At 34.4% G+C, this 14,078-nt stretch overlaps 1 long non-coding RNA gene across 1 annotated transcript in view; it reads right to left on the bottom strand.

Moving 5' to 3' along the window:
* Positions 1 to 14,078, bottom strand: part of LOC136849885 (uncharacterized) — a 212,695-nt gene that overhangs the window by 23,817 nt on the left and 174,800 nt on the right. Inside the window, exon 3 of the long non-coding RNA XR_010856456.1 lies at positions 13,719 to 13,914. This is a non-coding gene — a long non-coding RNA (uncharacterized lncRNA). The remainder of the gene's footprint in view (positions 1 to 13,718; positions 13,915 to 14,078) is intronic.

The following is a 14,078-nucleotide window of genomic DNA, read 5'->3' as shown; positions in this document are numbered from 1 at the left end:
TTTGGAGTGGATGGACATCAAGAAAAACAAGATTCAGAAAAGTGGCACTGCGAACCTCTCCCCCCTCCCCCCCCACACACAGTTGCACTAAGAAGTTTGAGGAGCTGGATTGTTAGACTGAAGAAAGATAGGCACCGTGAATGGATGCACAGTAAAAGGCCAAAATGTGGATGCAGCTAGGGACCGAAGGAACACTGTAAACACCCTTTGAGGTGAACTGATGGCACTGGCCCCCTACGCAGAGAATCAAAGATGCTTTAAAATTCTGTGTTAACTTCTTCCATGACCAAGTAGGCCTCTTGCACCTCTTGCATTATGCGTTTTCGTCCTTATTATTTATAATTTTTTAAGATGCCAAATAGCATAAGAAAAAATAGAAATGAAGAAAAGAAAGACTTGTGTATTTTTCGAAAAATTCTGAAAACCTTTCAGATCAATAAATGAGGCCCCAAACACTTGGTAAAAGACGGAAAACTGCATCCAAAAGTGAACAGCGTTATCGAGTCACTGAGAGAATATCCGGGGAAGAGGACTACAAAGAGAATAATCGTTACGAAGATCAAAACTGACAAAAATTCATCAGTGGCAAAAATCTTTCAAACGGAAATCGACCGCAAATAAAAATCGAAACGTAGGTCGAGCTCCATGAAGGTCGATTGTGATTGAATTTTGATAAGATCAGTTTTGGGTCATCTTGGAAAAGTGTCAGGATCGACGAATCAAATAGGTTGCTTGCTTTTAAGAGCCTAGTTTCTTTTCTCCCGTATAGGGGTAGTGTCACCAGTGCACCTCACGTGGTGCACTGTAGGCATTACTAAAGGTTGTCTGCGACGTCCCTTTGGCCCCTAGCTGCAGCCCCTTCCATTCCTTTCACTGTGCCTCCGTCCTTATTCACTTTCTTCCACCTCATATTCCACCCTCTCCTAGCAAATTGTTTCATAGTGCAACTGCGAGGTTTTCATCTTGTTACAACTTCATAACCTTTTTGCTTTCAATTTCCCTCTCTGCACTGAATACCCTCATAGGTCCCAGCTCTTGGCCCTTGGTCTAAGTTGTATATTCCATTCCATTCTATTTATTCCTTATTTTCTTGTCAAGAGTTTTTGATGGTCATAGTTTACATGAGTTAACTTGAGGCTAAAATTCACAGGAAAAGTCTTGCCTTCTTAGCTAGAACCCCCAAATAAGCACTGCTTGCGATTTTTCAGGGGCTTAGTCAGGATGAGGGTAAAAGGGTGGCAAAGATTTAACAAACACTGCATATATATATATATATATATATATATATATATATATATATATATATATATATATATATATATATATATATATATATATATAGATATAGATATAGATATAGATATAGATATATATATGTATTATATATAGATGTAGATTTAGATACATATATCTATATGTATAAATATATCTATATATATGTATATTATGCATATGTATATAAATTTTATCACTTATACGCGCATGACTTTTTTTATTAAAAATGCTAAGCCATCAATAACGTTTAATATCAGCCTCTTTATACCTCGGGAGTAAGTAACACCCAACTGGTAGGTGCTTCGTCCCCGGAAGGTTTCTAATTAATGCCTGTTTTAGAGACAACGATAGCGCCCGTGCCTTTAACCACTGAGCCATCACTTGAGGGCTTAGTGGTCAGTGGTAAAAGTCACTGTCTATCGTTGCATCTAAACCAGACAATGGTTCGAATCCTTCCGGTGGCGAAGCTCTTACCAGTTATATTCCCCTTGGGTATAAGTTACTTCAGAGGTATAATGATTGGATATTAAAAAATATTTATGGTTTAATATTTGTGAATATTTATATATATATATATATACATATATTTATGTATATATATATATATATATATATGTATACACACACACATAAACTCATGTGGCCCTCGTAATCCAGTGGTTAAGACGCTCGTCCCACCAACGAAAGGTCACTGCGATTTCCAAGGCGAGTCGGAATGCTTTAGCAAGTTCCGTTAAATACCTTAGCATCTATGATGACCTAGTCAGTTTGCTATACACCTGGCAGTTAGACGAGTTTGTTGGATTGTAACCGTTACCAAGAAGGACATGAGGCTTGCAACCAGTTTTCAAAAGTTTTACGGGAATTTGGAATACTATCTCCCACCTGAGGCCTCATACTCAAAGCTAAGAACGTGTATGGCGTTTGTATGTATGTATGTATGTATGTATGTATGTATGTATATATATATATATATATATATATATATATATATATATATATATATATATATATATATATATATATAATGTGTGTGTGTGTGTGTGTGTGCGTATGTGTGTATTCAGCTAACCACAGGAAAATATAAGCTTAATACATTGTTACACTCTAGTAAGTAACATATAAGCATATATATATATATATATATATATATATATATATATATATATGTATATATATATACATACATTTATATGTATGTATATATATACATATATATACTTATGTACATACATATATATGCATATATATGTTATATACATATACATATATATATATATGTGGATGTATGTATATATAATGAAAGTATCGTATCATAATTATAATGAAACATAAACAATTTGGTCATCTTCTGTTTATTATTCATACACCTAATATTTTCTTATCAGTAATATTTGATAATTTCTTTAATTAGTTTCTCGTCATGTCTAACACATTGCAGCACTAATCAGTTTACAAAACGTAATAGGATTAGATGCGTTCATAGTGAAGTTATTATCAAGGCTGGTGATAAATCGTGTTATGTTTGTTTTATCAATGCAATTTATCATGCCTTTTCGAAATAAATGAAGGAATGAAAGATATTTCCTTTACAGATTTTCTGAATTTTTTGAATAGTTGTCTAAATTCAGGTATAGCTGGTCCGCTGGTATGGTGGTTAGTGTCGTGGCATGCCACTCAGATGTCGCGGGTTCGCGTCTCCCCCAGGGAGATGAAAAATCACTGGCTCCATAGCATGATCAGTTACTACTGCAGTGTGGGGTCTGCAGTGGGCGGTTGAAACCAATATTCTTGGGAAGCTTGAATATCAAGTCAATGGCCACTTTCGTGTGCTTGTTCCATGTGAATGGGTTTCATCTACAGTACTGAAATAATAATAATAAAAAATAATAATAATTCCAATTATTCCACTCTTCTAACTGCATTAATAAGATTTCTGCGCGTAATTCCTCGGTTGTTGCTTCGTCAATTCAGTTACTAAATTCAGACATCGTGTGAACTTTATTGGATTACGAGAGTAATTGAGAAGCACTAGAGTTTCCCTTGATCAAAGGCCGTAGACACTTTAGGGTCGCTATGTTCAACCCGACCTTGATCGAATTATTTTGATTTTGATGAATGCGTCCATTATTAGAGCTTAAGGCTCTTCGCAACGTCCCTTCGGCCCCTAGCTGCAACTCCCTTCATTTCTTTTATTGTACCTCCGTTCATATTCTCTTACTTTCTTACTTTCCACCCTCTCCTAACACTTGATTCATACTGCAACTTCGGGTTTTCCTCCTGTTACGCCTTTCAAACATTTTTAACAGTCGGTATCCGTTTCAGCGCTGAGTGACCTCATAGGTCCCAGCGCTTGGCCTTTGGCCTAAATTCTATATTCTATTGTATTCTTTTCCAATATTAGAATAAAAATTCTAAATGTCATTATAATCTTAATACTCCTTTTTTATTATTATAAAATTTAGTATAATCTACTAATTGCATTATTGTATCCTCCATATAGGCAGCTGCCATAATTCCCGTACAGTGAATTGTTATAAACAACGCTAAGAACCAGAATCTTGAGAAACTGTTATTTATTTATGGCATATCACGATACTCTTTCATTTTTAGATATAGAGATCATAAATCACTGAGTGAAGGAGGTAATTTTCTGAATGACAATTCCATTTTGCTAACCCATTTTTTTTCCGGTGTTATTTAATATCTCATTTACAACGTTTCATGTCCAGATAAAGAATCAGAATTCATATGAATTTGATACATATGAATTCTGATACTTTATCCGGACATGAAACTGTAAATGAGATATTAAATAACACTGTGAAAAACTAGTTGTTAGCACAATGGAATTATAATTTAGAAAATTATCTCTGTCAATCAATGATTTATGATCACTGTACTAAAAAATGAGAGAGTATCGTGATATACCATAATAAAGAGAAAAAAAAATTAGAATAATTGATATATTTTTTCTATTGCTTTATTTCTTCTTCTTTGTCATAATGAAAATATTCTAAATCATACACAAGATTTCAGAACCAGTTATTTATTTGGCAATGCATCCATTTTGATGCATCATTTTTTAATGGTCTTTTGTTGTTAGATTTCTGTGGTCTCCATTGGTTAATTTTATTAAAAATCGAGTAAACGGTTACTCAGTTTACTTACTTATAATGCAAAGAAACACAATCATTCTTTCGCTTTCCTTCAGTGTTTGACTTTTTTTGTTCACTTCATTTTCTTTTTATTCTGTCTTCCTTTTTCATTTTATTCTGTCTTGCTTTCTGTTTGTACGTTTAGTAAGAGTAGGCCTGTTATGTGTGGCTCTGTTTGCTTGGAAAGAGGCACCCACTAAATTTTTAGGCTTATGCTCAAGTAATCAAACAGTGCGTAAATAGTCTGACAGCAAATATATTATTATTATTATTATTATCATTATTATTATTATTATTATTATTATTATTATTATTATTATTATTATTATTATTATTATTATTATTATTATTTATAGTCGTAGTAGTATTAGTAGCATCTCAAACAAATATATAAAGTTATAGCTGTTCTTACCTAAGTACGTGCATAAATCACGTTAGCTGCTTTGTAATCACCATGTTTACTTAATCATTATTTTCGTCGTCATCGGTCCATTATTAAGATTGTTATTATTAGGGATTTTCTGTCTATTCAAATACAGCTTCCGTAAAATAACATTATCGCCATATTAATTTTGGTGTATTACCGTACTTTATGATCTGACTGAAATTATTTTTTTCATTGATTTTATACGTAGTGTTAATCTTGATACCTTCATTATTGTAGTAAGAAACTGCATTAACCAGTAGAGTTAATGATACAATTTTGATGTGTTTAAGATGCAGACTTTTCAGTAACATGTGTAATACAAGGGTAATATTTTTATTTTGAAATTTCCCTTTACAATGGGAGTAAACGAACTTACTATTCTTGTAAGTTATTGATTCATGTTGAGATTCGTCTTGGACATCGTGAATATTAAATGAGCACGTGACTTGAGCAGGTGAACAGGACATTTGCTAACTGCGGAATTTGATATTTGGCATTGAAGACCTGCACTAGATGCGGTAACTTTTAAGGAAATAATGGGTATCATGATTGTACGTTAAGAGGCCTTTCTCATATAAAATGGAGACATTTTTTATCCAGAAAACTGATAATAATGAGGACCCGCAAAAAAGGTTAAAATTTACCACAGACTGTCTTCAAGGAAGCATCAGGGGCTTTCAAGAAGAGTATTTGCAAAATGGTTGTTGTTTGTGACCCATACGAACAATACACCTCAGCATCACGTCATCCTGAAGTCATTTCTCATGAGTAATAGCATTAGCCGCAACAGAGAAGATGAGCATATGACCAATCTTGTATATAGATTCGCACGTTCAGTACAGAACTATGAACACCTCAAATCCAGCTGAGTTGGTCACACTTACTAGGCCTTTTTGAAGACGTCTAGTGTACTGCAAAAACCAAGGGACCACCCTTCAACAATACAGAAACACACAGCCTAAAATCTGAAGTAAAACTGCTTACATTGAAGCCCAGAGTTGCTGACAGTTATTCAAATGCCTTTTGAGGGCAAAGGCTTTATTGGATTCTTTACAAAGGTTACGACCAAGTCATCAATAGAAGAGACATCCTCCAAGATATGTTATCTTCTTCAGATAAATATGAGCTGATAAAAGTTAGTCCGGCAACCAGTAACAGCCAAGGACATCCGACTGGGAACACGAGAATAATATCAGTGAGAGTATCGACATCAACAAAGGATAGCCAAATAATGATTACAGAGATAATTCATGTTCACTTCATCCACATTTTCAGATTCTTTCCTGTATGGTGTTTAGCAGAGAGAGAGAGAGAGAGAGAGAGAGGGTGGGGGGAATGTATATATATCTAGGTACACATTTTAATGACCTGGCCTGTCATCTGATCAAAATGTATTCGTATATTAATTCTATGCTTCGTCAGTATGATAAATGAAAACTCTAACTAGCGCCCTTTGGGAACGTTGCACATACTTCCTGATAAAGTAAATGAGGAATTGAATAAATTTGCCTGTTTTAAAAGTTGAAAACATTTCTGTCCTCATTAACAGCTGAAAAAATGTTAGTCTGTAGAAAAATAGAAACGTAGAGATATTTGTATTAGTAGTCTTAAAAGGTCCTTAGAACTTAAATATATATCTGTTTAACGGTCTGTCAAGACATATCTGTTTAATGGTCTACTCGTACCTAATGCATATGTAAGACAAATGGCTTTCCCAATTATCTTGAGGTTTTATTTGTACAAAAACAAAATTGAACTTTCCATGAAACTTCGATTAGGATTGACTTCTGGGAGCAATTATGTAAATGTGATCAAAAAAGGTACTGACACCACCGACTAGAGGAATTTGAACGTAGTGTACAGCTATAGCTGACTGTTTTTCATAAACATTGAAGAAATTTTGGAGATTTATGCACCTTTTAGAGTACCTTACTGGTATGGCCTTTTGAAAATGATAAGCTAGCCAAGTGAACTAAAGTGCTACAGAGCAAATATAAGTAGAAATGCTAGATTTATTTGCATATCACCTAACTTTCATACTGTAGGATTCCTCTCATTTTGCAATGCTTTCTTTATATAGGAATGGAATATAGAATTTTGGCCCAAGGCCAAGCGCTGGGATCTATGAGGTCATTCAGCGCTGAAAGGGAAATTGATAGTCGAAAGGTTTGAAAGGTGTAACAGGAGGAAAACCTCGCAGTTGCACTATGAAACAATTATTGTTAGGAGAGGGTGAAAAGTAAGATGGAAGAAAAAGAATAGAATGGAGGTACAGTAAAAGAAATGAAAGGGGTTGCAGCTAGGGGCAGATGGGACGCTACAAAGAACCTTAAGCACAGTATATATATATATATATATATATATATATATATATATATATATATATATATATATATATATATATATTCCTTTCTATTTAATTCTATTTACGAATATGATTGTTATTTTAATTAATAATATTTTTGTTATTTAATGAATATTAGTTTCTTTAAAAACTATAAACTCAACGTTATACTGTAAGAAGATATATGGCATAGAGCGGCATTGATCCTAAATAAAAGAAATTGGCGATATCAGTATACAGTATTTTGTTCACATGATTTCCAAACCCTTTACACACATTATATGTATATTTATTATCTATCTTTCTATCTATAGATAGATAGATAAACAGACATATAGATAGATATATATAATGTAAGTGTATATTAAGTGTATATTTTGTATTAAGTTCCCTGCCATATATCTTCTTACAGTATAACGTTGAACGAGGGTTTTTATAGAAACTAATTTCAATTAAAACAATTCCAGTAATATTCATAAATAGACATTTTCACACATGAGAATTATACGAATCATCTGTGTGTTCATTCATGAAAGGAATACCAAGGGGAGGGTATCCCAGAGTGAACTGTAGGCTAAGCCTTGTATTAAGAAACAGACTCGGAAATTGAATAATAGTCATATATTCGGTCTCACAGTAAGATGCTGGAAAGTATATAACCTTCTTTGTAGTATAGTAAGGAATACAAATTGCACTTTTTTCTCAGAGAAAATTTTTTTTTTTAAGTACCCCCTTCGTAAAGGAATTAATGATACTGAAGTATAGATAACCTGCAGTGCAAATATTCAAAAGAGACTTGATTTCAGTTGAAAATAAAATAAAAAAGTTTTTTTTTTCAGCCAGTCAAAGCGGTCAAAATTTAAATTATTGCTGTCAGACAACGCATCTGCTGCTCTGGGAGTCTATTCAAACCGAAAGCCGATACCTGCCTGGGCAGATCTTGCCATATTTTATGAAAATCGGTTATTAATTAAGGATTTATTCGAATGTCCTCTTAAAATAAACGGAAGGCTGATTAAATATGAGGTCCATGAATTTAAAAGTAGACAGAATATGCACCCTAATTTTGCTTAGGAAAATTAACCCTGTTACGTAAAACCGTTGGCGACATCGGCTTGCACTTGCAAGAGTATCTGATATCTTTTCATTTTACACCACATCAGCTTTCACCTGAGATGGCAATTATCTAATACCTGCAGTGGTGAAATATCTAATTACGTCGAATAGGTGCAGTTGTTAATAGCAGGCATCTGCTCTTGTGATTTCACGGTGAATTTTCTCCCTTTCCTTTTGCTGAGGTTGTTAAAGACGCCGAAGCCTCTGATGTTATATTTAGCGTTCGAGTCGTCTCTAGAGATTCACCTTAATGCTTAAAAGTGAGGCTTCGGGGTCCTGATCCAATTACCTAGGCCGAAGTTTTCTCGCGCCGCCGCAAGAGGTCAGGCGTCGGTGGAGTTGAACTCGATCAAGAGACAGAGTGATGTTCGCCAATTAATCAACGGTCGCTGCGACGGCGGGATACAGTCTCAATAACGGCTTTCATACATGCAATGGACTACTTTGCACCTCGGTCGCGAGGAGCTGGAATCCCGTCCGTCAATTCTGCTATGGGGCGAAAACCCGTTCTCCTGGCGCGGCCTGATTGGACGGTTGCTTACTTGGCAGGTTCCTTCCAGCCAACCAGAGGGCAGGTTAGTGGGAAAAGTGATCACCACGGTGGGGCTCAAAGCCTAATCCCGTAATAACCTTTACCTTCTGCTTACCCGCCCAGAAAATGCGAAGGTATGGTAGGAAGCGCAGGTGAAAAAATATAGGCCGCAGCCTACGAGAATTCATCACAAATGTATTTCTATGGCTTTCTCATTTATAGACAATGGTTTTGTTCACATAAAGAGCAGAGGAGACTTCAGAGAAGGCGGCGTTCGTCAAATGGAATTTGAAGCCGAGAGAGTCACGCCGTGTTCCGGGATAGGCTCTGCTGGTTCATGAATTTTATTAACGTTATATGGTATTTACGGTATCTTACGGAATTCATTTATGCTTAAGGGAAAGCGTTGTTTCCTGAATTCATCTTCAATAATAGAACTTAGATGTATGTTAACTAAGAAATTACACATTTACCTTTTTTTTTTATTTATTTATTTTTTTATTTTTTTGTCTAAGGACGTAAATTTTCACTAAAGGTATCTTGCTGTGAATGTAAAGAACAGACAAAGAATTTACTGAAACCACTCTCGATTCATGTGGCTGCTTGGGGTAAGTTTAACCGTGTACATATAGTTAGTGAATGTGTGAGTGAACTTGATAAAAAAAAAGTATTTTATATAAATAAAAATCTCACACCTTTAAGCCATCGTATAGAAAATAACTGGATAGGTATTCTATAAAGCAATGGAAAATTCGCCCTTTCAGAAATATAGATAATGACTTGTTAGGATCACTGAAGGAATTTGTTTCTGAAACCGAGGCAGTGACGTGCAGAACGGGTTAGTAGCAACCGCAGGAAGGTAATCGCCTCGCTGCTTGCAGGCTTTTAACAAGTTTGTTAATGATGACTGATTAGCTGCTGGAGCTGCCACTCGATCAGTTTGCGGCTGCGGAGGTCTGCAGAGATGTGACGAAAACAGATAAACAAAACGGAAAGAGAAAGGGTGAGGAGAGAATGTGTTGTCACTTTGGATTGCAGGGGGAAATGTAGTCTGTTGCAGGCAGGGTTTGGAAACGTTGTGGCTCACTGGCATAGCAACATTTTTTCAGTTATTATTATTATTTAGAAGACGAATCCTATTCATGTGGAACAAGCCCACAGGGACCGCTGAATTAAAATTCAAGCTTCCAAAGAATCTGGTGTCATTAGAAAGTTGAAAAGATTAAGCAGCATTCAGTAGGAATTTGTGTAATCTAAAGCAATCATAGTACTGTACGTCACTGAGATTACAGAGCTCACCATTGCTTGCAACATTAACGTCGCAAATTTTATAATTTTTTTATATTTATAAATTGTTTGCAATAAAAACATATCAACAAGTAGACGTAGCTTTAAAACCTCATACCTTCACCAAAAGCAACAGAAATACATTTTAAATCTAAATTATCTAAAAAAGAAAAAAAATTAGAGCCCATGCAAAAATATCCATCGAGATTCTGATTTAACTTTTCTTTTTAAACTTTTTAAATTTTGGCACCAACGATTCCCAGACTCTTTTCAAAATCTAGTCTTCACGTTCTTGGCCCATCGTCCACCCTTCCACAAAATTGCACTGAAATCTATCCATAACATTTCTTACGAGAACCAATAAGAAGAAAAATTACGAAATACGAAATACAAATTTAATGTGCATATATACTTTTTAATTGGTATACACATTAAGTATTGGTTTCTGTCGATTATCATGGTGACACTTGTACTGTCGGCTGCCATGGTGACACTTGTATGTTTTGCTATAGCAGTCAACTGCTAACGTCACCCTATCCCGGAAAGGCAAGTTAGATGATGCAATACGGGAAGAGTTAGAGCGACAGAAAGTACTTCATAGCATGTAGGTCCCTGGTCCTTTAGAGTCGGTAATGTTGCTATGATAAATATTGTTATAATAATAACAAAAACAACAATAGCAACAACAATAACGACACTAAAGATAAATTTTGTAATATGCATTTACCTTTGACGTACGTACCCTCGACAATAATTTTCTCCGAGATACAATTTATATTTATATATATATATATATATATATATATATATATATATATATATATATATATATATATATATTCATATATATATTATATATATACATATATATTTATATATACACACACACACACATTATATATATATATATATATATATATATATATATTATTTATATATATATATATATAATATATATATATATATATATATATATATATATATATATATATATATATATATATATATTATATATATATATATACAGTATGTATGCGTATTATTATTTTTATTATTATTATTATTATTATTATTATTATTATTATTAATTAATTAATTAATTAACTGAAAACATAATAATGAAACTTAAAGTGAGAATAGCAAACGAATTATTAAAATATAACAAGCGAAAGAACTTCAGAATGAAATCGTTAGCCCCTGACCCGTCCAACTCCCCTACCCTTCGGTTGCAACCCACCGCAGCCGAATATCACTCCGGTTGGGCCACCAGATTTATTATTTGAGTTAACATTAACTGTGTGCTTTCAGCAGAACCTGCCATTCCACCCGAACCCACTCAGGAATCTAGCACGGGTACAATTCCTTGGATACTACAGATCAAACCACGAGGCTCATACTATCATTTTCCACAAGACTCCTTTTCCCCTGGGCCAGGAGGTGGGGCCAGGTTTTAATTTTTTTTTTTTTGGGGGGGTGGGGTGCTGCCTGGGAAGTGGTTCCAAGAGTTTTTAGCCTCCCAGTTCTCAGAGAGAGTCTTTTGGGGTGAGATTTCCAAATCCATACCTAATCTACCTTGGTCGTGATCCCCCGCAGTCAGTTAATTATCAGGTACCTGATAATTCATTGCTGACGTCAACAGAAGCTCAGTGGGTTTTAAATGGAGCCTACCCATCCACTCGACTCGCTTAGAATGCAACTAAATATATATACATACACACACATATATATATATATATATATATATATATATATATATATATATATATATATATATATATATATATATAAATATATATAATATATAATACATATATACATATATATATATATATATATATATATATATATATATATATATATATAAATGGTTGTACGTTTGTGTGGCCTTATCATTTAGAGACCCATCGTAATTCCCAAGGCCAAGAGAGACAAGTCTGCTCAATTGGGTGGAGTCGCCTCCCACCTGGAGTAACTACGTAGGCGATGACGTATCTTAGAGGTACCTGCTCATTACGGCAGTTGACCTGCTGACGCAATAAGGAGGGAGAGAAAGCTCCGCCTACATGAGGGATTTTGGGGGAAGTGAGTAGACCGTCTCTTTCTCTCGTCCTTGGTCATTCCCATGATAAAGAGGCCTTAACGATTAGGTCAGTTACCCGAGATATCCATTGTATTTTTGTGACCTATACAGTGAATAATACACCTAACTGTGAGCCTATTTTGATGGGCTAGAGTGAGTGCGAAGGGCATAGGGTCAGCAGCCTCATCCCAAACCGACCTGCTTAGGGCTAGGAGGGTAAGACTTTGGGCCACCCCTTATCAAGGAAAAGAAATGTATGGTTTTATACACGCACACACACACACACACACACACACACACACACATATATATATATATATATATATATATATATATATATATTTATATATATAATTGTGCATGCATATACATGTATATATATATAACTGTATATGTATATATATATATATATATATATATATATATATATATAATATAATTATATATCTATAGATGTAGATATATGTACATATATACGTATATATACTTATATATATGTATATATATGCATATATATATATATATATATATATATATATATATATATTATATATATATATATATGAACTTAGATATTTATATATGTAGATATATATACATATATATATGTATATATATACATATATATAAATATATATATATATGTATATACATGCTTATAATCACTCATATACGTGATTTTATATATTAAACACCACAGGGAAGAAATGAAGCACGGTTGTAGGTCCTGACCGGTGTCGGCTTTATTGCTAGCGAAGCCACCTTCAGAGGACTGATACAAAGTGGTTGAAATTCATAACATACATGCTAGCAGAACAGTACATACGAACATACGAACGGTTTGTATGATCGTATGAACGGTCCTGCTGGCATATATATTATGAATTTCAACCACTTTGTACCAGTCCTCTGAAGATGGCTTCGCTAGCAACAAAACCGACACCGGTCTGGATCTATAACCGTGCTTCATTTCTTCTCTATGGTGTTGTAAATGCGCGTCACTGTAGTCCTGAGTTCTTGTCTTCCGTGGTTCGAGCCCACGAGACGACGAACTCATTATCAACTAAAAAATTCCCCATCGGGTAACATGTATGAAAATATATTATTTCAGAGGTAGAGCGAATTGGATTTTAAAGGACGTTTGTAGCTTAATGCTTATATACATTATATGCATACATAATACATATATGCATGTATATGTATACATATACATACATGTTTATATATATATATGTATATATATATATATATATATATATATATATATATATATATATATATATTACACAAATTCTGCGTATGTTTTTTTTTTACTAGAACTTAAAGTAAATAGACTTGGTAAACTGAGATGACAGAAACTCGCTCGATCAGTCAGCATCTGGAACGTGGCGGTTCCGAGTCGCTCTGGAAGGTAATTCTGTATTCCCCGTAAATACCTGAGGTCACCGAGAACAACGCTCTTGGCCGAGAGCTCTACCCATAACAACTGGTGAAGTTACCTGGCATTGTAAGGGTCGAGTGTTACCTAATGCTGGCTCTCCTTCAGAAGATTATGCTACTTGTTAATGAGAGGGCCTTCAGGAAAGGGTCCTCGGCTCTCGTAGCCTCTGGAAGTCGCAGGTAAAAGTGCTGGGAGTAGCAGGTTTATTTACGGAACTCGGGTTCCAGTTCTTTGGAAACCCTTGGCACTCGGATCTGTGGTAAGGAGAAACAGCTGTTTTAATAATAATAATAATAATAATAATAATAATAATAATAATAATAATAATAATAATAATATGTCCTGTTAAAAGGTATGGCTGCATCGTGCGAATTGATCTGAAGAAAAATTAGTAAGACTCAAATTAAGCTTAATTCCC

Source organism: Macrobrachium rosenbergii, chromosome 2, assembly GCF_040412425.1.
Source record: "Macrobrachium rosenbergii isolate ZJJX-2024 chromosome 2, ASM4041242v1, whole genome shotgun sequence".
NCBI lineage: Eukaryota > Metazoa > Arthropoda > Malacostraca > Decapoda > Palaemonidae > Macrobrachium > Macrobrachium rosenbergii.
The sequence above is the reverse complement of the archived record's forward strand: the minus strand, read 5'-3'. Positions and strand labels throughout refer to the sequence as shown.